Source organism: Macaca fascicularis, chromosome 8, assembly GCF_037993035.2.
Source record: "Macaca fascicularis isolate 582-1 chromosome 8, T2T-MFA8v1.1".
Lineage (NCBI taxonomy): Eukaryota > Metazoa > Chordata > Mammalia > Primates > Cercopithecidae > Macaca > Macaca fascicularis.
Window position 1 is genome coordinate 123,884,277 of NC_088382.1, and position 27,575 is coordinate 123,911,851.

Below are 27,575 nucleotides of genomic sequence, written 5' to 3' on the forward strand. Positions count from 1 at the left end.
AAGGTAGGTTTCCAAGGAAATACATGTTACTTAGTTTTCGACACAGTAATTATGAGATACTTCTGTAACTGCAAAAGTACTAGAAAGGTAGGTATTCAGGGCTTGTACTCAGGACAGTGATCTAATATGTGACTAGAGATTCTGTCAGCATATGGTTGGCAGTTATTGAAGCTATTTTCTGGGCAAGCTTGACCTCATACTTTATGTAGCACTAATGAGAATTAGGTCAGAAATGGAGGCTTATGGAATGTCGATATATTGAAAGGAAGAAAAGACATCCATTAAAAGCCCAAGAAGAAATGGCTTTCATCTTTGAAGTAGTCTTGTCAAATAGTCTAATCTGAGTTTGACCCTCTCTCTAAATTCAACCACCCATTTAAAAGAAATACAGAGATACGCCCGAGAACAGTGGCTCATGCCTGTAATCCCAGCATTTTGGGAGGCTGAGGTGGGCAGATTGTCTGAGGTCAGGAGTTCAAGACCAGTCTGGCCAACATGGTAAAACTCCGTCTCTACTAAAAATACAAAAACAAAAACAAACAAACAAACAAACAAACAAAATTACCCAGGTGTGTGGTGGCATGTGCCCGTAATCCCAGCTGCTGAGGAGGCTGAGGCAGGGGAATTGCTTGAACCAGGGAGGTGGAGGTTGTGGTGAGCTGAGATTACGCCATTGTACTCCAACCTGGACAACAGAGCGAGATTCCATCTCAAAAATTAAAAAAAAAAAAAAAGGGGAAAAGAAAAGAAATACAGAGATAGAAAATGCCATTAGCAAAATTGAGCCTCTGGAAACCTCTAATGACAAATTTCCCGATTACTTTTCCAAATTAATTGCCAGTATTGGTATGATGAGAGAGAGAGAGAGCAAGATATGGAACAGAAAGCCTATAGATTAAAAGAATCTTAATGACTCTGTAAATGATTACAAATTATGAACCTTTTTTTTTTTGGCTCCAGTTTCCAACAAATATTTTGTAATTTATATAATGAAATTTGTAGGACAATTAGAAATTTGATTACTAACCCAAGATACTGATATTAAATAGTTGTCAATTTATAGATGTATGAATGCTTTGCCATTGTGTTTTGTTTTTATTTTATTAAGAGGTAGTTTTGCTCTTGTTGACCAGGCTGGAGTGCAATGGCTCAATCTCGGCCCACTGCAACCTTGCTTCCCCGGTTCAAGCAGTTCTCCTGCTTCAGCCTCCAAAGTAGCTGGGATTACAGGCATGTGCCTCCACGCCCAGCTCATTTTTTGTATGTAGTAGAGACGGGGTTTCACCATGTTACCCAGGCTGGTCTCGAACTCATGACCTGGTGATCCACTCACATTGGCCTCCCAAAGTGCTGGAATTACAGGTGTGTGCCACTGCGCCCAGCCTGTGTTTTATTTTTAAATAGCATTTATGTTTTAAAGATACATCCTGATGAAACATTCTCCAATACATGTTGTGTGAGATTTGCTTTAAAATAATAACTGCAAGGAATGTGGGGGATATCATGAAATAAAACTGGTGTGAGTTGATGACTGTACAAGCTGGATCTTGTAATACATGGGGATCAATTACACTATTGCAGATTTGTGCATATGTTTACATTTGGTTAATGTATATTTCATACAGTTAACAGACATATGTAGTGCATGTTTAATATAGTATGTTTAAAATAAAAATTAAAACAAATATCAAAGAATCATCGTTTCTAGAGAAATAAAGGTATGACGCAAAACATAATCCAAAGTAAAGAGTTTCAAGATAAGCAAAGTTATATAAAAGTCAAGTAAAATGTGGCAAGCTGCAGTTCCATGAACTTGACAATACTGAAATGTTTGATGACTTCCCTATATTTATTACTGTTAACACAATCTTCTCAATCACATAATAACACATTTTTGTCTTAGTCTTCAAATTCTTCCTTAGATCCCACATTCATTTTTTCCTCCCTCAAGTTTAAAGTTGTGCAAGCGCTAACTTCTCTTTCACATCACACAGTTTTCAGAATGTTCTTTTCTTTCATGCATCATCTTCTCTCATTGTTACAATTGTCACTGCACATTGATTTCTCTCATAAAAGCTTGCTAGTTTCTTTTCTTTTCTTAAGCTGAGTTTCCCTCCACTGTATCCTGCAGCAACCTTTTCTACTCATCATAGCATTGGTTATAATTGCTGGGATCAAAACCTCTTAGTTTATTTTTTCTGCTAGTGATTCCACTAAGAAAAATATATTTTTGCCTTTCACATTAATATTCTTCTGCCACAATTCGGTCACATTTCTAAATGTATTTAACCTCAGATACATGCCAATAAAATAATTTATTGATTACAATTAAATTTTTTTTTCCTTTGGATTTTTCCAGAGAATAGCAATTCATTCATTTATGAAAGTCATTAATCTTTATACCAACAGATTTCTAAGCTGTGGAACAATTTCCCTCCCACTCTTGAAAAAATTAAGATCTTCCTAGTATCAACTTACCAGATTTATGCTAACTCAGATAAAGAATTCTGCTGTGATTTCAGAAATGTTAAGTCAAAAATTTGTCTAGATCATTGTATCTTCAGACTACTTCTCTCTCTACCTGTGTGTTCTTTTCTATATTAGTTTTCTCTGCATGTCACATTCTACATCACTGTAAGGCTTTTCTTAAGTAGAAGTAAACTTGTGGCATGGTTAATTCTACTCAGTCATTTAAACGTATTTGACTTAATGCAAATATCAACTTTTCTAAGCCACGTTTTATTTATGTGTAAAAATGAAAAGATGTGAGATAATGCACACAAAATGATTATAGTACCTAGCATGAGAAGTACTTAATAAAAGTTAGCTATTAAAATTATTATTGTTATTAATAGAATCTGGTGGGCAAATAGGACCTTCTATTGTTCAATTTCATTACACTTGTGTAAGGAAATTAAACACTTTCTCAGCCCCAGGAATATTACTGATTCTCTATTTTAGGTCCACTTTATCTGAATAGTAATCTACTGTATCTTACAAATAAAAGAGCATTTTATTTTTGCTTTAAGACAAAGTATTTAAATCAGCTTGTCATTAGGTTACTGTCAACATTGAGTTAATTTTTTAAGCTCTATACAGAGTTATATCTGATATATATATATATATATATATGTATACATTCCACATTCCCCACTCCTCAGTGGCAGAAGATTTTATCATGATCCTCATGATCGTCTACATCATCTATATTTGTTGAAGTGTTATCCATATAACAATGAGACTTTTATATTCACACGGGAATATTTTCCAAAATACCAAATTGATAATATGAGCCACTAGATAACGTTATTTCATTACATTTGTCACTGTAATATAATATCTATGTCATCTGCATAGTAGCTTCTGAAATGACTGTGTGAGTTTTCTTGTGGAGAGCAGAAAATATGAAGTAAATCGCATGGTATCTGGATGAAGAAAGAGATAAGTAAAGACACTGGCATAAGATCAGTAAGAAGATTAAGAAAAGCAAAAAAATATAAATTTACTGGACACTGAATATATACTAAATACTGCTTAAGTGCTTTACAAGTCATGATTTAAGTATTTTGCTTTACTTTATTTAATTATCATCATATGTTTCATCCATCTTTCATTTCTTCTTCGTCATGCCATTCCTTTCTCCTGCCGCTGGGTCCAAAATTTTATCAAGAAGACATACTTGCTGTGTGACTTGGTTAATTTACTTAAGCATAGTAAGCCTTAGTATACTATGGAAATTAGAAAAAAAAAGGTCTTCTTAGAAGTATTTTATGAAAACGACATGAGAGACAGCATGTATATAGTTTCCATCACATATCTGGCATTATTTACCATTAATTGTTTTATTCTCTTAATTTGAGCAATTTACTTTTGAAATGCTTTCTGGAAATGGTGTTAATTTTGAGAAAGGTTGAGCCTCTATGTAAAAGTACTATAAGAGGTCATAACAAATATGTCTTAAATTCTGATGATGTGTCAAAAAGCTTGAGAAGCACTTTATCTCAATCAATAACAAAAACATACTGACATGCAGGAAGGTGAAATGAGGTGTCCATGGCTAGACCGCTAATAAATGTAAGAGATAGATTCTGATCTCAGATGATTTGATCAGAAACTTTTAACCACTATGTGCTGACTGAGCACTAAAATATAAATCTAAAAGTTGTGTTCTTTTTAACTCTTACGAGGTACTGTTTGTTGAGACATTTTAAGAATACAGTATAAAGATTTTTGCTAACTTTTTCATGCTTAATGCTTATGTAAATTAATTTTTTAAATAAAACAACATACCTATAAAAATCCTAGGGATACTATATTACTCACGACATTTCCAAGCTATATTTTTTTAATGTAGTAAATCAAAGTGGATGTATTCCAATTTCTTAAAACTACAAAAGCTAATTTCGATTAAAATGAAATGTTTACACAAATCAACTGCAAGATTTTAAAAATAATCCCTGGGGAGCAAAAAGGTTCTTTTGGCTACGTGGTTCATATCTTGAAAGTTCCCATACCACATTAGTGTATAGCCAAAGTAATTTATATTTTGTCATAAATTAATATGGTGTTGGTTGAATTTTCTGTGTAGAAATATTTTTGTTTTAATAGAAAAGATAATTTTCTATTTTGGCAGTTACACAAATATAAAATATATTTACACTTAACTGTATAGTTCAAATGTTACTCGATTATTTTACATTAATAATTATTGCAATACAATTTTTACAAAATATTTAAGAGATTGTATTTACTTATTTGTTTACATATTTATTTATTTATGTTTTGAGACTGAGTCTTGCTCTGTTGCCCAGGCTAGAGTGCAGTGGCACGATCTCAGTTCACTGTAACCTCTGCCTCTCAGGTTTAAGCAATTCTTCTGCGTTGGTCTCCCGAGTAGCTGGAATTACAGGTGTGTGCCACGATGCCCAACTGACTTTTTTTGTATTTTTAGTAAAGACAGGTTTTCACCATGTTGACTAGGCTGGTCTCCTGACCTCAAGTGATCTGCCGGCCTCCCAGAGTTCTGGAATTACAGGCATGGGCCACCACTGCTCTTGGTCTAAGAGAGATTATTATTATTATTTTTTTTAACAGTTTTAGGTTTACATCAAAATGGATGGGAAGGTACAGATCCTATGAAACTTTTGTCTCCACACATGCATATTCTTCCCTATTACCTACATCCCTTACCGAAGTGATGCATGTGTAACAATTGGTGAACCTACATTGAGACATCATTTTCACCCCAAATCCACAGTTCATATAAGGCTTCACTCTTGACGTTTTGCATTCTATGGCTGGACAAATTGATGAAGCCATGTATCCATCATTATAGTGTCACACAGGTTACTTTCACTGCACTGGAAATACTCTATCCTCTGCCTTTTCATCACTGTTTCTCGACCAACTTCTGTGACTATTGATATTTTTACTATCTCCATAATTTTTCCTTTTCTGAAATGTCATATAGATGGAATAATAAAATATGTACCCTTTTTAGATTGACTTTTTTTATTCTTTCTTGAGATTTCATTTGCTTTCCTTTTATCTTCCGAAGGTGGAAGCTTAGATAATTGCTTTGAGTTCTTCTTGTATTCTAATATTAATGCTATACATTTTACTCTAAACACTGCCTTCACTGAATCTCACACATCTTGAGAACTAGTGCTTTTATGCTGATTTAGCTCACAATATTTTAAAAATTTGTTCTCCAACCCATGTGTTATTTTGAGGTATGTTGTTAAATCTCCAAATACTTTGTAATTTCTCAGCTATTTTTCTGTTATTGATTTCTAATTCAAGTCCATTGTGGTCAGACACCAGACATTATGTAATTTTTATTTTTAAAATGTGTTTAAGGTGATTCGGAAGGCCCAAATTACAGTCTATTTTGTTGAATGTTTCATGTGAGCTTGAGAAAAATATGTATTCTGCTGTTGTTGGATGAAGTAGTCAATAGATGTCCATTATATCTATTTGATTGATGGTATTGTTAATTTTAGCTACATACTTACAGATTGTCTGCCTACTGGATCTGTCCATTTCTGTTGGAGTGTTGAAGTCAATTATGATACTGTATGCATTCATTCCTCCTCGTATTTCTATGGGTTTTGCCTTGTAGCAGGAAAAGCAGCAGAAAAAACCTCTCAGACACCGAGCTGTAGAAGGAAGGGCTTTATTCAGCTGGGAGCATCGGCAAGCTGCTGCCTTAACATCCAAGCTCCCTGAGTGCACAATTTCTATCCCTTTTAAGGGCTCACAACACTAAAGATTTCACATGAAAGGGTCGTGAATGATTTGAGCAAGCAGGGGGTACGTGACAAGGACTGCATACATTGGTGGTCAGAGAGAAACAGAACAGGGCAGGGAGTTTCACAATGTTCTTCTATACGATGTCTGGAATCTATGAATAACATCGGTTTTTAAGTTATGAGTTGATTTTTAACTACTGGGTTTAGGCCAGGCAGGCCCAGGCCTGGTTTCGGGCCTGGCGCCGGGCTGCCTGTCTTTGGTTTTACTTCCTTGTTTTTTTCTTAAAACAGGTATTGAGTATAAAACAATACAAAACAATATGAGAGGGTCTCTCTCTTTCCTCAGCCTCACATATTTTCATACTCTGTTGTCAGGCACATACACGTTACATATTGTTATATCTCATTGAATAACTGAGTCCTTCATTATTACATCATGCTCCTTTTTATTCCTGACAGCTTTCCTTACTCTGAAATTTGCTGTGTCTGAAATTAATATAGTGCTAATTCTGGTTTCTTTTTATTGGTATCAACATGATGTATCTTTCTCGATTTATTTAGTTTGAATCTCTAAGTGTCTATAGGAAAGTGGGTTTTCTGTAGGCAACACATAGTTGGGCTTTGTTTTCTGATTCTCTCCTGACATAGCTGGATTAACATCTTCTATATTTGTTTCAGTTTTCTAATTGCTGCCATTATTCTTTGCTTCTATTTTTATTTTTCACTCTTTTTCTGTCTTTTGTGGTTTTAATAGAGCATTTCATATGGTTCAATTTCCTCTTTCTCTCTGTTAATTCTAGCATGCCTGCTATATCTGAGTCTTGTTCCGGTGCTTGCCCTGTCTCTTCAAATTATTATTATTTTGTCTTTTGTTACGTATTGCAAATTGTTTTCTTGATAGCTGGAATGGGCTGGTTAAAAGGAATTGTAAATAGGCCTTTAGTAATGCCTATTTACAAAAATATGGTGTATTAGGAGGAAGGGGGTTTTCTTTAATCCTGTAAGTAGCTCTAGTGTTTTAGTGAGCCTGAGCCTGTGAGATGTGAATTTCAAATCTGCTTCTCATCTTTTTTTTTGCTTTGTGTTCTCACCCCCTTGGGACAGAATGGCTGGAGTGATCTGGGTTTGGGCATTTTCCACGTAAAGAAAGGAGGGGCTGGAGTTCTGTGTTTCCCTTCCCCAAGGTCATGTAGGCTCAGATAAAACCCCAGCAGTTTAGGCTCTCCTTAACTGATTGCTCCCGTAGGCAGATCTGGTAAAGAATAGACTGCTCTGGAAGATTTCAAAAGGGTTCCTTTACCCACCCACTGCTGAAAGTATGAGAGGAATTTTCTCCGACATTCACTATGAGAACCTGGCAGAGCTCCCGAAGGTAAAACTCGGAAACATATAGGGGCTCCCGAAGACTGTAACCCAGGAGGTTTTAATCTCTCAGACTCTTCCATAATGAGCCTCAAAGAACCCTTAAGTTTTTTCTATTTTAACACTGGTTCCTATGGAAGTTGCTGCTCTTATAAGTTGTGAGAAGTTTAATTGTTTTTTACTTTTGATATAAATACCTCTGCATGAGTAACACATCTGCATATTTGCTGTATTTTAAAATAAACAAGATGAGTCCATGGACATTATTCAGTTACGTGCTCAAGCAATTTTAAAGTGTAAGTAATAAGTACCCTTTAGTCAATAACATGTATATATTACTTATTTTCACGGTAAAATGTCTAGATGATTTGATATTCCTTACTCCCTGTCCCTTTTTATAGATTAAATTTAGCACATATTCAGGACAACAACAAGATGTCGGATATTTGGTTACACAGAGTCTGTGAAATAAACCAATAGATTAAGATCTTATGCAGCATGCAAACCCATTTTTGCAGTATTTACTGCAAAATCTTATAAAATTCTATTTTGAGGTTATCAAATTTAATCAACTAGGCATTTTTAAGCCAAAATCTTGTACTTTCTACATTTTAAGCATGTCATGAGAAAAGAATATAGGCTCTGGCTGTTTCCATTTTTAAAACATCTTATTTTGATCATATAAATAAGTAAAGAAAATATTACCCTGAGCCAGATTGGTTTTCTCTCTTATCATTAAGGTCTCCACTTATATTTGCCACCTGAGTCTTATTATACAATTCTGTAATTATGCAAGTATCAACATCAATAGAGTAAGCAAATGGATGGCATCATTTTTATTTTTTTCCAAAGTGAACAAAACACAACATGTTTTATAGAAATTAATAGTTGTATGCAGTTTGCTTACAAAATAATACAGCTGATATTTCAAGCAGTTTGTAGCTGGCTAGCTCATTAATTTTTGCTCATTAATTAAACTTTTTCTCTCTCAAACCTCTTACTCTAGTCTACTTTCTCTCTCCACCCTCAATACACACATAAAATGTAAGTAATAGCAGAGTCTGACATAAATCAGTTTAAATTACAGTTTTGCCACTCACTGTTTTTGACACTACGGATAAGTTATTCAATAACTCTGAGGCTAATTTTCCGCATCTGTGAATTAGGGATAAAAACGCTTATCTTATATTGTTCCTGTGAGTATCTAATAAGGGCATATCCGTAAGTGTATATTATCTAGGCTTGCACAATGTTTTATAAAAATGAACTATATATGTAATCAAAGTTTCCAGGTTGTTAACCTTCATTTTAATGGTGCAGAATATTTTTGTTCAGTAGGTCTACAATTTATACACATACATTTAAAGCTACAAAAAAATTTATTAACTAGTAACAAAAAATGGACTATAAAATCTGAAAAAGGAAGACTTAAGAGAGGTGATCAGTTAGCAAATAGCTCAACGCAGACCTGTTTAGGGATGACTAGCTTAATAAGTGTGCCTCAACAATGCATCTATGCAATTGTCTTCAAATAATTTTTTAAATAAACATGTTACTGGCATTTACTAATATAAAGAAGGGTTTCTATCTATAAGATAGTTTAATAGGATCTTTCTGCACAGATTAAGTTGATTACCATAAATAAACTAGAATTGATGTATTCAAGGGGCATGGCTGGTTGAAGAATATAAGGTAGCCACATGAATGTATTCAATTTAGTAATTAACGGTAGGTAAAATGAAAGAATACCTAAACCAAAATGGCTCCACTTAATCAACTGTTTTGTTGGCAGATTACCTAGACCCAGATCCTCTATCACTATCTTCTCAGGAGTCCTAGGCATATTAATGAACTGCTCTGAGTTTTTAGAATTTGTTCAGAGTGTTTAAAACTACATATATGTAACATCTGTTTTATACAAGATACTTCAAAAACCAGAGTGATTACTATAATACATTCTATTAAAACTAAACCAGCATATGTTCAAATGCAGAGAACAAAAAGGAATGTTTTGTCAGATGTTGCATCTGATGGACTGAAAAAGTTCTATAAAATAACTCCTCTATAGCTTGTGCTTGCCTATATTTTTGAGTCTTTAAGAAAGTTTAATGCTGGGGAATATCTGTGATGTGTGTGTGTGCCTAGGCAATTCAACCCTTTGTGATAATACAGCATTCCTAGCTAGCTATCATTCAATTGGATGAAAATTTATTAATTATTATATTTTACTGGTAGTAATATTTTTCTTTAATTTCTCTTTTCAATCTTGTCAAATTCAGTAAGAAAAATCAATGTAATATGCAAATATCTCCATTCTATCATTCCATGAGTTATGAGTCTTTTCTTACCAACTATATCATCTATAAACTAAGTACATGACTACTACCAAGTAATATACTATCTTATCATTAATGCTAATCAACTTATGTAATAATGTTTATATATTCTACTAGATTATAAAAAATAATAATTTATAAAAAACACAAACTCTGTTTTCCTTCATTTTAACTGCTGCCTGATGTAAACAATCCAACTTTTCATGTAGTTCCCTAATGTACTACTATTGTAACAAGCTTTCTCATTATCTTAATTTATGTTTATGAAAGTCAAAACATATTTTTGTCATGAGTGAGATGGTATTTTCATATTATGCACTATGTTAATGGGAGGGAAAGTAGGGGAGGTAGAAAAGGAAACTATGATGTGAAAAAAAAACTGCTAAGTCCCAGAAATACAATACCCAATATTGTAGCAACTAATTTCTTGAAACTATTGAACACTTGAAATGTAGCTACTGGAAATAGTAAGTGCAATATACACATTGGATTTTGCAGACAATACAAAAAAACAGACAAACAATGTATAATACTGGTATTTTGTATTTATTCCATTTTGAGATGATAATATTTTAGATATATTAAGATACATAGTTATGATTAATTATACCTGTTTATTTTCACTTTTTAATTTTGTTTTTTAGGAAATGAAAATTACATTTGTGATTCATATTTTATTCCTATTGGAGAGCACTGTGCCAGATACTTCACACTAACACTTTGAATTATGGAAGATGATGATCCTTCCTACCTGTATCATGAAGTTTGAGAATTTGAAAATTATAGTCCTGCTTGTATTAATTTTATATTACTATATAAAAATACTGAAAATTTGGTAACTTCAACCAACATCCATTTATGATCTTACATTTCTATATGTTACAACTCCAGGTTTGATTTGACTGGATTCTCTGCTAAAGGAGTTTCACTTAAGGTACGGAGGCTCTGGAGAAGAATACACTTTGAGTCATGTGGGTTGATGGCAGAATTCAGTCTTCTGGAGTTCTATCTCAGTTTCAAGAAGCCAAATGCTGTTCTCTGTTACGCGGACCCCTAAATCTTCAAAGCCACCATGAGAAGTTGAATACTTTCTGTACTTTGAGTGCTTTGAGTTACGATTTTTTCCCTCTGTCTTTGACCTGTAGAACCTGATTTGAAAGTTCACGTGACTAGTCAGGTCCATCTGAATAATCTCCCTTTTCATTAACCCAGTGTTACTTTATTAGTAATCTAAATTACATTTACAAAATTCCTTTTGCCATTTGATTTAATCACAGGAGTGATATCTCAGCAGTCGTTTTCCTGTGGGATCACTCTCAGGACGATGAAGAATGTCATAAAATACTAAAAACCACAAAAATATTGCTCCAGATAAAAAGTTTCTTAAGGACCTTAACTTTTAAATTGGGGCAAAATTTCAATATGTAGTACTAATCTATGTTTTTTGTTTGTTTGTTTTTGGGGTTTTTTTCTGATGGCAAACCCTGTATTATGCATTAGTCCTTGTTTTAAGTTGACTCCGCAAATTGGAAGGGACTATTTTTCTTCCTCTGTTGCCAGTTTTAAACATCATTATCATATTGGGGCTAATAAAAGTGGAATGAGCCCATTTCATATTTTGAGCCATTTTATATTGTGAATAAGTTCTAGTTACCTAATTTTGAATTTTTAAAATTGTTGTACTACATATTTGGTAACTTTAAGAGCTTTTTAACAAATCTATTTGGTACTTCATTTAAGCTCATGGAAGAGCTGTACTTCTCTGATCCATATCCTTTGCTTTGGCAAATACGTAGATAAATAAATAAATAAGAAGAAATATCGGTTTTTCCAGAAATATGTTTTCAATACTGATATAAGCCAATAAGGACTAGTGCCTTTCACTATGTTATTATCTTTCTGCCTCTGTAATTGTGGAAGCATCTGTTGAAATGAAGTCTTTAGTTGCCAGTCCCTGAGTGATAGTACGAGAAAAATCCTTCTTCTAGACATCACAGAAACACTTTGGGCATAGAGCGTAAGAAACAGCTGCTGAAGGCTGGATGCAGTGGCTCATGCTTGTAATCCCAGCACTTTGGGAGGCCGAGGCAGGTGGACCACCTGAGGTCAGAAGTTCGAGACTAGCCTGGCCAACACAGTGAAACCCGTCTCTACTAAAAATACAAAAATTAGCCAGGCGTGGTGGTGGGTGCCTGTAATCCCAGCTACTCAGGAGGCTGAGGCAGGAGAATCACTTGAACCAGGGGGGCGGAAGTTTCAGTGAGCCGAGATCGTGCCATTGCGCTCCAGCTTGGGTGACAAAAGTGAAACTCCATCGAAGGAATGAAGGAAGGAAGGAAGGAAGGAAGGAAGGAAGGAAGGAAGGAAGGAAGGAAGGAAGGAAGGAAGAAAGGAAGGGAAGGACGGAGGGAGGGAGGCAGGGAGGGAGGAAAGAAGGAAAGAAGGAGCAAGCTGCTGAGGATGTGGAAGCTTTTATTACCACTTCATAAAATAACCTATCTTGACATATTTGGATATAAAGGTTACTATGTCCTCAAATAAAGATTTCAGAATTGAAGAGAAGTATGTGTATTATACAAATCATTGTATACTAGATGATAGATAGAAAAAGTGCAATGAAAATAAGCACATGAGAAGAATGAGGAATGAGAGATACACTCAAAATTAGAAATTGATGTTATACAGGCCTGCGGGTTTAGGGAAAGGGGAAATTCACCAAGAATCTAAATAACTGCATCTGCTTTGCCTTTTTTCCAATTGTACCCTGTGGTAAATTGCTTAACCTAATTGAGACAGTGTTTTCTCAGTTGACAAACTGAGTGTACCAACACATTACATTCTGTATCATAGGGTTGTATGAGGATAGACAGAGAAAAGTATGTGTATGCATATATGTATATATGCAGAGAGATTATAGAAGTTTGTATATATGTATATGTGCATATGTATATGAACACAAAATTCTATAAAGTGCTTATACAAATATCAGTACTATTGTTTAGAATGTACCTTTTTAACTACCTTTCAGATTCTTGTCCACTAAGCGTTGCCAAGTCTTTAAAGGTAATTGCTGCGATTTTGGCAAAATCTCTAAGGCAACTCTTCTGTTCCCATGAAAGTCTGTCTAAATAGGAAAAGCATAAAAAGGTAGGCAAACTTTTTTTTGTCCTTGTTTTTTTACAGGATGAATCCTGTTGGAGTTATTTGTTTCTTCAGACTTTGTATCTTAGATGAAATCTTCTCCTTTAGAGGCCACATAAACTGATGATGCAATCTGCATCTCTAAGGAAAATTCATAGGTTATACTTTTTCTTCTTCATACTTGACATTTGAACCTAATAAGTTTGAATAGCCTGTAATTTGAAAACTCTTGCACATCTAGCAGATCAAGGTAGCTGGTTCTGCCTTCTGGATAAATGTTGCCCTTAAGTCAGTTTAGGGAGAGTGTTCTGATATCAAGATTCTGTTGTATACTATATACTCTCAGCTTCTCATTTGTTCATATATATATATGACATGTTTATCATGGAAGTATTTCAAAGCTATCTGAAAATGAATATTGATTATTAAGGCATTCAGTTTTAGGAAGAAAACATACAATGAAGATATATGATCTTCATTATTTTCTTTTCTCCAGGCAATTTCAATAGATACTTATCAAGAACTCAGAATATGCCTAGCACTGCCAAGGTGTTGGAAATATTAGCGAGATTAAAACAGATAAATTCCTTCCTTTAGTAGACTTATATTCTAACTAAATAAATGTATTTTAAAAGGGCATAATCAATGGTATAAGCAAAAGAAAATGAGGGTGAGGTGAATAGGGTATGCCAAGTAGGGAGCTGCTATTTTAATGAGGCCTAGGAGAAATCCCTCTATAAGGTGACATTTGGGCAGAGACCTAAAGAAAGTGAGAAAACGTGATATATGTATGTACATGGAAAAACAATACAATAAGCAAAGAAAAAATGGGCAGAGGCCAAGAGGGAGTTTTATGCATTACACAGATTTTGAACTAAAAGCAAGAAGGCCATAATGGCTAAAAATAAATGAGGATTCATTATAGAGGGAGAAAAATATAGAGAGTTAGGACTATTGGCTGTGATGTAAAGTCATTGGAGAGATGACCTGAGAAATTAGAACCCTGGGTTAACATACATTTCATTTGTTATTTCATTCCAAAGTGATATTCATTATATAAAGAGAAAAAGTCAAATAGGTAGAAATGATAAAATACAAAAAAAATGCTGACTTTTGAGAAACATTGACCTATAAATCCTAAGATGTTAAATATTTGTTTCTTGTGATTTGTATCTTTATTGATGTGGTAATTCTGTATCTATAAGTTTGTGAGTAAAATACATAACAAGCCTGGAATGTATTTTCTTTATAATTCACATTAATTTTTTTCCACTAAAATTCAATCTAGTAAATTTCCTGTTACAGTCAATTAATTTTGACAACACATATTTTAATGCTCCATGGTATTAACAACCCCTTATGGTTTGCATTTAAGATTGTTTAGAGTATTCATCATAATAAATAATGAAAATGTAGGCAGAAGCTTTTCCATGTGTATGCACACACATACATACTCTATTTTTAATTATTTCATTCACATAGATTAAAATAAATGAAGTTTTGCTTAATGTAAAACAATATTGATGCTCTCAATTCCCTAGTTACTTTGTACAATTTGCATGCCTACCAGCAATGATGAATATCCTAATTACCTTATACATGTCTGTATTATGTCAAATGTTTCAGGCACTTTCATTGTCTGACTTCTTTAGCACTGAAGTTCATGCTCAGATTTAAAGGGCCTGTGTGAACAGGTGAGGCCCACCTGAACACTCTGCAGATAACCTGATTTGGTACCTTAATTCCATCTTTAAAATCCCTTCTAGCAACACCTACATTCATGATTGATAGAATAACTGAGAGAAGGTATGTACACCAGGGACTGCGAATTTTGGAGGTCACTTTAGAATTCTGTCTTCTGCGGATACATTTGAATATAACTACACATTAACATGTACTTGTCACCACATTAAGGAAAATTAACATGTAGATTACCCCAAAAAATTTCCTCAAACTATTTAATAATTCTTTAATCCCACCCCTTCTTGCCCTCTTTGCCACCTTCAGCTCTAGGAAATTGCACCTATGCTTTTTGTCTCGGATTTTGTATAAATGTCACCATGCACTATGCACTTTTTTTCTGACTTCTTTCAACTAGCATAGTTTGAGATTCCTATATGTTTTATGATTCAATAATATATTTTTATGGCTGAGTCTTATTATATGACTATATCCACCCTCATGACAATAGACATTAGGTTGTTTCCAGTTTAGGGCCTGAGAAATAAAGTTATTTTGAACATTCATGTACAAGTATTTGTAAGGACATATGCTTTCATTTCTTTTGCATAAATACAAAAAAAAAAAAAAAGAATGGCTGGACTATAAGTGTGTTTAGCTTTTTAAAAACCTAAACAATTCAAAAAGCAAAAAATGAAAATCCCGTTTCAAAAAATGGGCAAAGGACATGAACAGACATTTCTCAAAAGAAGACCTACATGCAGCCAACAAATATATGAAAACATTCTCAATATCACTAATTATTAGAGAAATGCAAATCAAAACCACAATGGGATGCCATCTCATATCAGTCGAAATGGCTATTGTTAAAAAAATTAAACATTACAGGTGCTGGCGAGGTTTCAGAGAAAAGGAAATGCTTTTACACTGTCGGTGGGAATGTAAATTAGTTCAGCCACTGTGGAAAGCAGTTTTGAGATTTCTCAAATAACTAAAAAACAGAGCTACTATTCAACCTAGCAAACCCATTGCTGGGTATATACCCAAAGGAAAATAAATTGTTTTTTCAAAAAGACATGTGCACTTGAATGTTCATTACAGCACTATTGACAATAGCAAAGACATGGAATCTAATTAGATGTCCATCAATGTTGGACTGGATAAAGAAAACATGGTACACATCCACCATAGGATACTATGCAGCCATAAAAATGAACAAAGTCATGTCTAATGGCAGCTAAAGGCCATTATCCTAAGCAAATTAACACAGGAACAGAAAACCAAATACTGCATGTTCTCATTTATAAGTGGGAGCTAAACATTGAGTACACATAGACATAAAGATGGAAACAATAGACACTAGTCACTGGGGACTTCTAGAAGGGGGAGGGTGGGAAGAGGCAAAAGGTTGAAAAACTACCTGTTGGTTACTATGCTCACTACCTGGGTGACACAATCATTTGTACACCAAACCTCAGTGACGCTACTCATCCATGTAACAAAAAGCACATGTACCCACTGAACCTAAAATAAAAAAGGAAACAAAAAAATATATTTTTAGCTGTAGCTGAAAAAAGAAAAGAAAGAAAGAAACAGGAAAAGAAACCGCCATGCTATTCTTCAAAGTATTTCTGTCATATTACATTTCCAGCATCAGAGAGTGAGAGTTCTGGTTTCTCTAACGTCATCACCAGCACTTGGCCTTGTTGCTCTCTAATTTTAGATATTCTACAGGATGTGTAGTAGTATCTCAATGCGCTTTCTTTTCCAGTTCCTTAGCTACTAATGATGTTTAAGCATGTTTTCATGTGCTAATTTATCATTTGTGCATTTTAGTTTGTGAAGTGCCTTTAGCAATTTTTACCATTTTTTTTTAAAAAAAATGTTTCTTTCTTACAATTGGATTTGTTGTGGTTGTTGTTGTTGTTGTTAATGTTGAGATGGAGTCTCACTCTATCACCCACCCTGGAGTGCAGTGGTGCGATCCTGGCTCACTGCACCCTCCACCTTCCAGGTTCAAGTGATTCTAGTGCCTCAGCCTCCTGAGTCTCTGGGATTACAGGTATGCACCACTATGCCCAGCTTTTTTTTTTTTTTTTTTTTTTTGTATTTTCAATAGAGACAGGGTGGGTTTCACCATGTTGTCCAGGCTGGTCTCAAACTCCTGCCCTCAAATGATCCACCCACCTCGGCCTCCTAAAGTCCTGGGATTACAGGCATAAGCCACTGCACCCAGCCTGTTTCTTATAATTGAATTTTGAAAACTTTTGTATATATTATAGATACATGTCTTGTATCAGTCATGAAATTTTAAATATATTCTCCAAGACTGTGTATTGTATTTTCATTCCCTGAAAAGTCTTAATAGAAGAAAAAAGTTGCTAATTTTGATAAAATCAAAATTTTTAATTTTTCTTTTTTACGAATCACAATTTGGATGCCATCTATAAGAAATATTTGCTTGGAACACATTCATAAAGAATTTCTCCTCTCTTTCTTCTAGTAATTTAAGAATTTTCATTTTTATATTTTGGGACAATTGTCATTTTGAGTTAACTTTATATACAATGTGAGGTACAGATTGAAGTTTATTTTTGTTGACAAACAAATATCCACCTGTTCCCACAAAGAAGCACTATCTTATGTCCGTTGAATTCCTTTGTACCTTTGTTGAAAATCAATGAAATATATGAGTCTATTTATGTACAGTCCATTCTGGTCCATTGAACTGCCGTCACACCAATGCCATACTGTCTTGAATACACTGTAGCTTCATGATAAGTCTTGAGGTCAGATAGGCTATACTGTTCAAATTTATTTTTCCTTTTAATTCTGTTTTGGCTATTCTAACTCTTTTACATTTTCATTCAAATTAACCTATGAATGTTTTCAAATGAGCCTACTATAATTTCAAATGAGTTTGTGTTAAAATTGTATTGATCAATTTCAGGAGTATTGAATTTTCCTAATATTGAGTTCTTGGATTCATAAACACAGTTCATCTCTCCATTGATTTTTGTCTCTTGAATTTGTGTCAGTTATATTTTTGTAGTTTTTAATATATAGGTCTTTTACATTTTTCATGGTTTTAGCACTAATAAAATTATACTTGTATATTATAGAAAATATTTTATTTTAATTCTGATTATTCATTTTGAATATTAAAGTACGAAGGAATTTTATTGATTTTGTATCTTGTGACCAAATTAATTAGTTCTAGGTCTTTATGTAAATTATAGGATTTTCTACATGTATGATAATGTCATCGATGATACTTTTACTTCTTCCTCTGTAATCTGAATGCCTTTTGTATTTTTCTTGCTTTTGTTACACAGACTAGAGCTTCCATTATAATGATGAATAGAAGTTGTAAGAGCAAATGACCTTGACTTTCTGCTACCATTAAAGGGGAAATGTTTAGTTTACGATAAGCTATGATGTCAGCAAGAGGTTTCTCTGAAATGCCCTTTTTTAGATTGAGGAACTTCCCAATGATTCCTAGACTGCTGAGAGTATTTATCAGGGATGGATTTTCAATTTATCAATTTTTTTTCTGCGTTTATCGAAATTATCATAGTATTTCCCTTCTATGAATCTGTTAAATATGATGACATGCTAATTCTCAAAGGTTAGAATATTTTCACTTTTCTGACCCACTTTGTCAGGTTATATTAACACTTGATTTTCTCGAAAAAAACAGCTTTTGATTCAGTGATTTGATTTATTATTTTTCTATTTTTTATTTTGTTGATAATTCTTATCTTTATTAACATTTTGTATTTATCAATGGCTTTAAGGAACTTAACTTTTCTTCATATTTCTTGTACTTGGGCTTGCTGAACTTCTTGGCTCTGTTGGTTGATGTTTTTTAATAAAACATGGAAACATTCCCATCACTATTTCTCAAATATTTGTCTGCCTCTCCTATTATCCTTATAGACCCAAATTATGCATGTATTTGATCACTTAAACGTCTCCCATAATTCGCATAAGCTATTTACTACTTTTAAGATCCTTTTAAATTTGTATTAATTTTATATAGTTTCTATTGTTGGACTTTAAGTTAAATAATATAGTTTTATTTTTTGCTTGGTTTTCTGCAGTTTTTAATACTTTATTTCATAGACTGTTTTTTAGAGCTTTCATTTTTTATGTCTGGAAGTTAAATTTGACCTTTTTTACATTTTCTATATTTATTAATATCCTTAATTTTTATATACTTCATTGAACATATAAATTTGATTGACAAAAATAATTTCAATGTCTTTGTCTACTGAGTCTATCATATTATTTCTACATATAATTTGGTTTATTATTCTCCCAATTAATGGTCAGATTTCTATGCTTTTTGAATGCCTGGTTAATTTTGACTAGAGTTTATATATCGTGAATTTTTTACCTTTATCCTGCTAGCTCCCATATATTTGTGCATTCACAAAAATGTTATTGAGCTTTGTTCTAAGACACAGATAAATTTCTTGGAAATAGTTTGTTTCCTCTAAGGCTTATTCTAGTCTTTGAACAAAGGACCCAGTAACCTAGCAATCTGTTGCTGATTTATTTTTGCCACTATTGAGTCAATATCCTTCCAAATAAGAATAGAAAATATTATCCCGTTTTTATTAGCATTGGGGATTGTTTTTCTGCTTTTTTTTTCGGGGGCGGGGGGTGGTGCTTTCTCCGACATTTTTTTTTTTATATACACTCACATGCTGTTGAGTCCTCAGGTAAAATCTTGACAGAGATATCTGGATCTCTCTCTCCCTCTCTCTGCTAGTGTGTTTTCTTGCAAACTCTTTATGCCTCCTGAACTCGGAAGAATCCTGGGCTCCAACTTTATTTTATCTTCCTGTACTGCAGCGTCAAACCACATTGCAGTTCATATGCTGGGGGATCATAAGACCATTTGTTTCCTCTTTTTCAGGAAACCTCTCTTGCAGTTCTTAATATCTAAAGTCTGAAAACTAAAGGTTTATTCTTTTATTATTTTTTCAGAATATTAAACTCTTTCAAGCATCAGAGTACATCCCATCCCATCCCTGTTACTCTACCTTGCCCTGAAAAAAAAAATCCTTTTTTGACTTGTAATTTTAAAAACAAAATGTAGAAGTGTCAGTTGTTTCAGATGTGTTGTATTAATGAGGAAAGTAATAGAGTAAAACTATTGATCATATTTCATGCTTACTATACCATTGATGTACAATAGTCCACATACGGTGTTATAATTTAATGGATTTTTTATATATTACTATTTGACCAATGTCACTGGATTCAAAACACAAGTATTTATGTTAAGATGTAAAGGATAAATAAAATATTCTGTGATTAAAAAATATATCAGAAATTTAATCACCTGGTAAAGGTCAATATAAAGCCAACTGAAACTACAAACATTTTTCTTTGAAAACATAAACCAATGTAGCAGATGCTGAAATTGGGAGCAATTTTGTTAAAATTCATCAAAGAAAATGGAAAGAAGAAAAGTTCACTTTAATTTCACTGGGTAACATAAAAATACATTTTTACTGTCAGATTATTTGCACGTTATATTTAAAGATACCATCTCTGTGAATATTTATGTACTGTTAACATGACTCCTCTTCTAGTAGTCAGAAATTTGTGTTCAGCTGTCACTCACGGCAGCTACTTCAGACTTTCTGCTTTAAAAAAATCGTTGAACAGTTTAGCATCTTTCTTCAAGGACACTCTTTTATAGGATGTCAAGGAGCACCCTGAAAAAACACAAGATAAAACTTTATGTTTCCTTTTAGAGGACAGTCACCACCCCATAAAAACTTCAATTATAATTTCCATGATATATTTTGGATGAGGTTGGGGTAGGCTTGAGCTTGGACAATGTTTCAAAACCCTATTTCATTTTATTAAAACACAAATAAAAAAATTGTAATCAGAAACATTAAACAAAATTTCTAATGCTATGTTTTACTCTTGAGTCAAATGGAGTTATTGTTAATATTGATGAGATTTAGATTTTTCATTTAAAATAAGTGTTGTACCTACCACATTGGGTTTCTCAGACCTTTTTAAAACATGTACTGTCTTTTTAAGTTTAAAATATTTTTTGATTTACAGAAAATTGGCGGAGATACTGCAGAGAGCTCTCATATGCTAAACACCCAATTTCCTTATTATTAGCATTTTAAATTAAGTTGATTTGTTATAATTAATAAACCAATATTGACACATTATTATTAATGAAAGTCTGTACTATATTCATATTTCCTTATTTTTTACCTATTGTCATTTTTATTTTCCAGGATCTCACCTAGGATGCCATATTAGATTTAGTTATTTTTCTCTTTAGGATTGGCTGCAACACTTTTTCAGGCATTCTTGTTTTTGATAACTTTGACAGTTTTGAGGAGGCCTGGTCATGTATTTGGAGAATATCCCTTATGGATACCTTCTCATGTTTAAACTGATTTTTTATTTATTTATTTATTTTTTAAGGAAGATCATAGAGGTAAAGTGACATTTTCATTTCATCATATCAGATATATACTGTCAACATGATTGATCGCTGATGCTGTTGATCTATCAGCTTTGAGATAGTGCTTCTTAGTTTTCTTCACTGGAAAGTTATTATCTTCCCATCTTTTTATACTGTATTCTTTGGAAGAAAGTCACTATGTGCAGCCCACTTTAAAGGGAAGGCATTACAACCACCACCTGAATAAGAGTTTCTACATAACTTGATTGGTATTTTCCTTGATGAGATACTTCTCTTCTCCACATATATTTATTTACTCAATTATTTACAATACTATGAATGTATTTTACACCATTAATTTTACACGTTGGGATATAATCTATTATGACATGATTGATTTTGCTACTCAAATTATGATAGTTTTATCATTGGGAGCTCTTTCCCTTTGTTTCTATGTGCCTTTGATACACCACCATCATTGTGTGCAGGTTTTTGTTTTGGTTTGGTTTTGGTTTTGATTTTTTTTAATACCTTCTTACTTTCTAGAACTGCAGGATTCTCCAGGCTCATCTTGTATATTTCATGGCTCAGGCACTGAATCACCATTTTCTCCACAGAGCACTTGTACCTTGTGTTGGAGAATAACATCAGAAATCAAGATCTAGATGTGTTCTCGATTTCTTAAAAGTGTTTTCACTTTTAAGTGGGAGCTTAAATACTGAGTATACACGGACACAAAGAAGGGAACAAAAGACACAGGGGCCTGCTTGAGGGTGAAAACTGAGAGGAGGATGAAGATAAAAAACCTACTTATCGGGTACTATGCTTATTACCTGGGTGACAAAATAATTTGTACACCAAACCCCTGTGACATGGAATTTACCTATACGGCAAACCTTCCTATGTATTCCCAAACCTAACATAAAAATTAAAAAAAAAATGGAATGCTAAGTGTGCTTATTGTTACAAGAAAATCAATGCTTCTAGGCTCTCTCAACTGACAAAGGAAAGAAATACATATGCAAATACAAACCCATGTATACCCTACACATTACCTATCATCTATCTAAATTTACATAAGATGAAACATGAATTGATACCGATTTCTCCAACTCTAATTGAATACCACAGACATCATTCTAGTGGTCTCATCTTGTTGGTTTGTTAACTTCCACCATAAAAGTGAGAAACCTGCATTAAGAAGACTATGTTCAGCTTTGAAAGAAAGTGTAAAATCATTTTCCAAAGTAGATGTACCAAGTGTTCAATTTACTCAATTATTCAATGCAAATGTACATGTACAGGAGTTCCAGATTGTTCACATATGCCCTGTGGGGACAAGATATGATCTTTTACTGTGCAGAGTGTATGTACAGATTATATTGCCTTCAGTCTTACAGAATCCAACCTTCTCCAAAGTTGCTTAGGTCATCACCATTTCTGCATTGGCTTCAGGTAGGTTGCTTCATACATTGGTAAATACAGTTAGATTCTTTTATCACACTCAACATTCCATCCTGGGATTCCTTGACTTCCTATTTCTTAATAATTTGCATTTATCAGCTTTCACGTTCTATGCTGCAAAGTGCAACAGGTTTTGACAATTGCATAGTAGTATGAATCCATCATTATGGTGTTATACAGAATAATTTCAATGCCCTAAGAAAATGCATGTTCTTCATGAGTTCAGCCTCTGCCCAAACCCTTGACAAACACTGCTTTATTTATAGTTTCTATTGTTTTGCCAATAAATTGCAATCATGTAGTAGATAGACTTTACAGAATGCCTTTCTTCATTTAGCAGTATTCATTTGAGATTCATCGTGACTTTGAATAGCTTGATAGTTTATATCTATTTATTGCTGAATAATATTATACAATACATTTTTCTGTTCCATATTTAAGAATATATTGGTTGTTTCCAGTTTATTGTGATGATGTATAAAGCTGTTGTTAATATCTACATAAAGATTTGTGTGGGGACAATTTTTCAAATCACTGGTTAAGTAACTAGGATCACAATGGCTGGATTGTAAAATAAGCCTATGTTCAGCTTTGAAAGAAACTGTCAAACTATTTCCAAAAGTGAATGTAGCAGTTTACATTCCCACCAGCAATGAATGGAGCACTAGTTGTTCTGAATCTACAGCAGTTGATATTGTTTATTCATTTTTACTTTAGCTATTCTAATAGGTGTGATGTTATACCTTATGGATTTAATTTGCATTTCAAATAACAAATAATATTGATCATCTTTTCATCTGTGTATCTTCTTACATGAGGTGTCTATTTAGATCTTTTGCCTATTTTGTAATTGTGTCATTTGTTTAGTTTTAGGTGTTCTTTGTGTATTTTAGATACAAGTCATTTTGGGGAAAAAAAAAAATGACTGTTTCTAGTTGAGGAGATTAACTGCTGGTTCAAACCCTGTATGTGATTTTTTAGACCTGACCACAGGCAACTACAAAGGCTTTACCTGGCAGGACTCATGGGAATAAACTGCCCTCCCACAGACCAGACTGGGTGCACAGCCAGTTCATTACAGTCTCTGAAGGGAGTTGCAGTCGAGAACTCACGGCCTTTTAACTGGTCAGGCTCTTACCGTATTTAAATTCCTAGTGCCTTCATTCCTAGATCTCTTTATCTGAGGTCTAGGACAGAGAGCTCTTCTTCAAGTACCTCTGCTGAGACCTCCTGGAGGAGCAGAAGGTGGGAAAACTTCAAGATATGCTTTTTTCCCACTTTGACTCAGCACAGTAATTTTTCACTCCTAGCTCTTCCTCCTCATCCTGCCCCTGACACCAGGGTCTATAAAGCTGCCTGACCCTATTGTTTGCGACTTCCTCAAGAGAGAAATGATCCACCTCTCTGTGCAACACAAACGCCTCCACCTGTGTGCCTTTCCGTGGGAGAATTGAGACAGAGAGTTGGGGCTTCCTTTGGTTTTAGACTCCTGCTTAAGCCATCACAGCATGTGATTAAAGGTTTAACTCCTTTATTTTTAACTTGTTGCTTTAATTGGATCCTCCAACACTTGCTTTAATTGGAGTCCCCTGATTCTAGGTTTTTATTTCTCTTTACAGTGTATTTCAGGGAAACATAGATATTAATTTTTTAAAAGTCTAACTTATCAATTTTTTTTCTTTTTTTTCTCTCAGGATTGTGTTTTCAGTGTTGTGTTGAAAAACTTGTCACCAAAACCAAGGTCATATAGATTTTCCCTTATGTTTTATTTTGTAAGTATTATAGTTTTACATTTTATTTTTAGGTCTATGAGCCATTTTGAAACAATTATTAAGAATATAATTGGGTCTCTGCACAGGTATTTTTTTTTTTTCCTTTTTGCACATGGATATCCCATTGTTACAGAAACATTTGTTATAGTCTATTCTTTCTTAATTAAATTGGCTTTCAAACATTGTCAAAAATTAATTGATTGTATTTTATTGGTTTGTTGCTGGAAATCAATTTTGTCCAATTTACCTATGTTTCTATTATTTTATGAATAATATCCTGTTTTGATTCTTATAACTGTGTAATTAATGTAGAAATTGAGTAGTGTGAGTGTTTTTATATTTTTGAGCAGTATCTTGTAGCTATTCTAGGCATTTTGCCTTTCTATATAAACTTTAGAACAGGTTTATTAACATCCATAATAGTCTGTTGGGATTTTGATTGGGATTGCATGAAATGCACAGACCAAGCTGGAAAGAATTGACATTTTAATAATATCAAATCTTTCAATCCATGAACACGGAATATTTCTCCATTTATTTAATTATTTATTGATTTTTTCCACCATATTTTGTAGTTTTCTGAAAACAGATTCTGGACATATTCTATCAAATTATGTAAAGATTAGAACTTCCCTCTGCTTCTATTTTCTGAGAGATTTTGTATAAATTGGTATTATTTTTTCTTAAATGTTTGTTAAAATTATCTAGTAAAACCATACATCTCTGGTGCTCTCTCTTTTGGAAAATTTGTGATTATTTAATTTATTTAATATATTTTGAAATATTCAAGGTATTATTTCTCCATTTTTCATTTTTGGTAGTCCTTTAAGAAACTGTTTCATTTTACCTAAGGCAGAAAATTGGTGGCTTTGAGATGTTTGTTGTATTTTTTATTTAAATTTTACTGCCCATCAGTTGATAGTGATGGATAACCTCTCACTCTGATGTAATTTGGGTCATCTCTCTTTTTTTCTTGATTATTCTGGATAGGGGTTTTTGAATCATATCAATCTTCATAAAGAAAAAGCTTTAACTTTTTTCTAATTTTAGTTTTTATTTTTGTGAGTACATAGTAGACGTATATATTTACGAGGTACATGAGATGTTTTGATACATACATGCATTATGTAATCATCACATTATGGAGAATGGGGTATCCATCCCCTCAAGCACTTATCCTTTGTTTTAAAGAACAAGATTTTGGTTTCATTTTATTTGTTTTGTATTTTAATATTCTTGATATTTTTCTAACATTAATTTTAATTTTATGCTACTTTCTGACTGCCAACTCAGTCTTTATTCTCTAGTTTCTTAGAGACTTAGGTTATTGATTATAGATCTACCATATTTTCTAATATATGAATTTAGTTCAGTAAATTTATCCTAAACATTGGTTTTCCTACACTGTGCAAATTTTGATTAATTTTATTTTTATTTTTGTACCAGTTTATTGCTGCAGAGGCTTCTGTTCCAGGTAAGCAGATGTTGGCCGTGACTCTCTGGAGTTATCTATCACCCCAGATACTGGATTAAAACTTTGCCTTGCAAATTCAATTCTCTGTTGGTCAAAGAAAATTAATCGATTTTAAGTTTTTCCAATTCATCTTGTTTTAAAGATAGAAGTCATGACTTATAAGCTTTTTAAATGTCAGAGCTGGAACTAGAAGGCCACAATTATATACTTTAAGAACATAAAATGTCTCCCTTATTCCTACTATACAGTTGTCTATAAATACTTGTCAGCTATGCTTTCTTCCTTCAATAAACCTAAATTGGCATACAACCACTGAGTTCCAGGTACTCAGCAAGGTGTCTAAGATTTAGTAACGACACAACTTGACCATTGTTTTCCAGGAGACTTTAAAGCTTTTATTCGCCTTTTACATTATACCAAGTAGTTTTCACAGCTGCAGAGAAGTCACTCTTCATCTTTCCAATTAGAGTTGTTATACTCAAATGGTACTTGCATTCAGAATGCAATTTTATCATTTCACTCTGCTATAAATGACAGTTACCCAAGCTACCAGTTAACAATAGAAATAATATGTAGGAGCATCACACTAGAGAAAACTTCAACAAACTAGAGTTAGAGCACAAATAATTGAATGAGAAGCTTCTGAATTTTTAAAATATTATTCAATGTTATAGAAGTGTTTCTCTTTCATATTTACCTAAGCCCATTCTCTGAGTCATATGTCAGGCACTTAATAATAGTTTCTTGTCTCTTGTGCATCTATAACTGAGTTCCTAAATATAGAAGTTATCATCTGGTACAATTATACTACTGATTGCTATAAAGTTCACAGAAATTTCAGAAAATCTCTTCAAAAATCCATTATCCTGTGTTGTGTGTTAGATTAATCCTAAGTACTGTATTTTATGTAGTGGATAAATTTGGATTTTATAATTAATAGCTACTTTTCCTATAATACATGAAGGGATATTAATGAATAGAATAGATAGTAAAAATAAGACAAAACAAAGCAAATTGATAAGAACCTTTACATGTTCAGATTTAAAAAAAAACTTTAGAATTGATTTTGGAATGACGTAATCTACAAGACAGTTTGTTCTACTGGCAAGTGAATTCAGTTCTATTTTTCCAAGAATTGAATTCAATTTTGAGTTAAATAGCCCATTTACCTGTCATTTCTCAGAACCTCTGAAACTGTTTCACTTTTTACATCTACACTTTCAATTAGAAAGAAAATTTTGATCTGAGGCAAACAAAAAGATTCAGCTTTAAGTCCAGTTTTATTCTGCTGTTTCCAAAATTCAGAGGGAATTTAAGTTAAATCTTGTAGTCAGACACTCTTTAGATAACTAGCTTAAGACATACTCTCTCATTCTCTGGAGTTAGGTCCTTTCTGAAACACTTCTAGCATCATCATTCTTATTTATATTTTGTTGTTTTATGAATGTATCACTTCTCTTGTAATGTATTTTCTTGTGTATCTATGGAAAATTTTAGAAGATTGAAAGTATCTTTTATGATGATTTCGTTTAAATAAAGCCATTAAAGAGGTATTTTAAGTTAAGCTGCGGTTCATGCCCATCTTCTCTGGAAGAAGTTCAAATTATGGTTTTATTATTTAGTAAATATGTAACCTTGACAACT

The 27,575-nt window shown here is 33.2% G+C and overlaps 1 long non-coding RNA gene across 2 annotated transcripts in view; it reads right to left on the bottom strand.

Moving 5' to 3' along the window:
- Positions 1–20,089: 20,089 nt before the first annotated feature.
- The window catches only part of LOC135964557 (uncharacterized), a 94,867-nt gene continuing 87,381 nt past the window's right edge, over positions 20,090–27,575 (bottom strand). The window contains exons 2-3 of one of the 2 annotated variants that reach the window (XR_010577043.1): positions 21,761–21,849; positions 20,090–20,502 (exon numbers count right to left, since the gene is read on the bottom strand). This is a non-coding gene — a long non-coding RNA (uncharacterized lncRNA). Of the gene's footprint in view, positions 20,503–21,752; positions 21,850–27,575 lie in introns of both variants that reach the window. The other variant, XR_010577042.1, reaches the window with a different exon arrangement.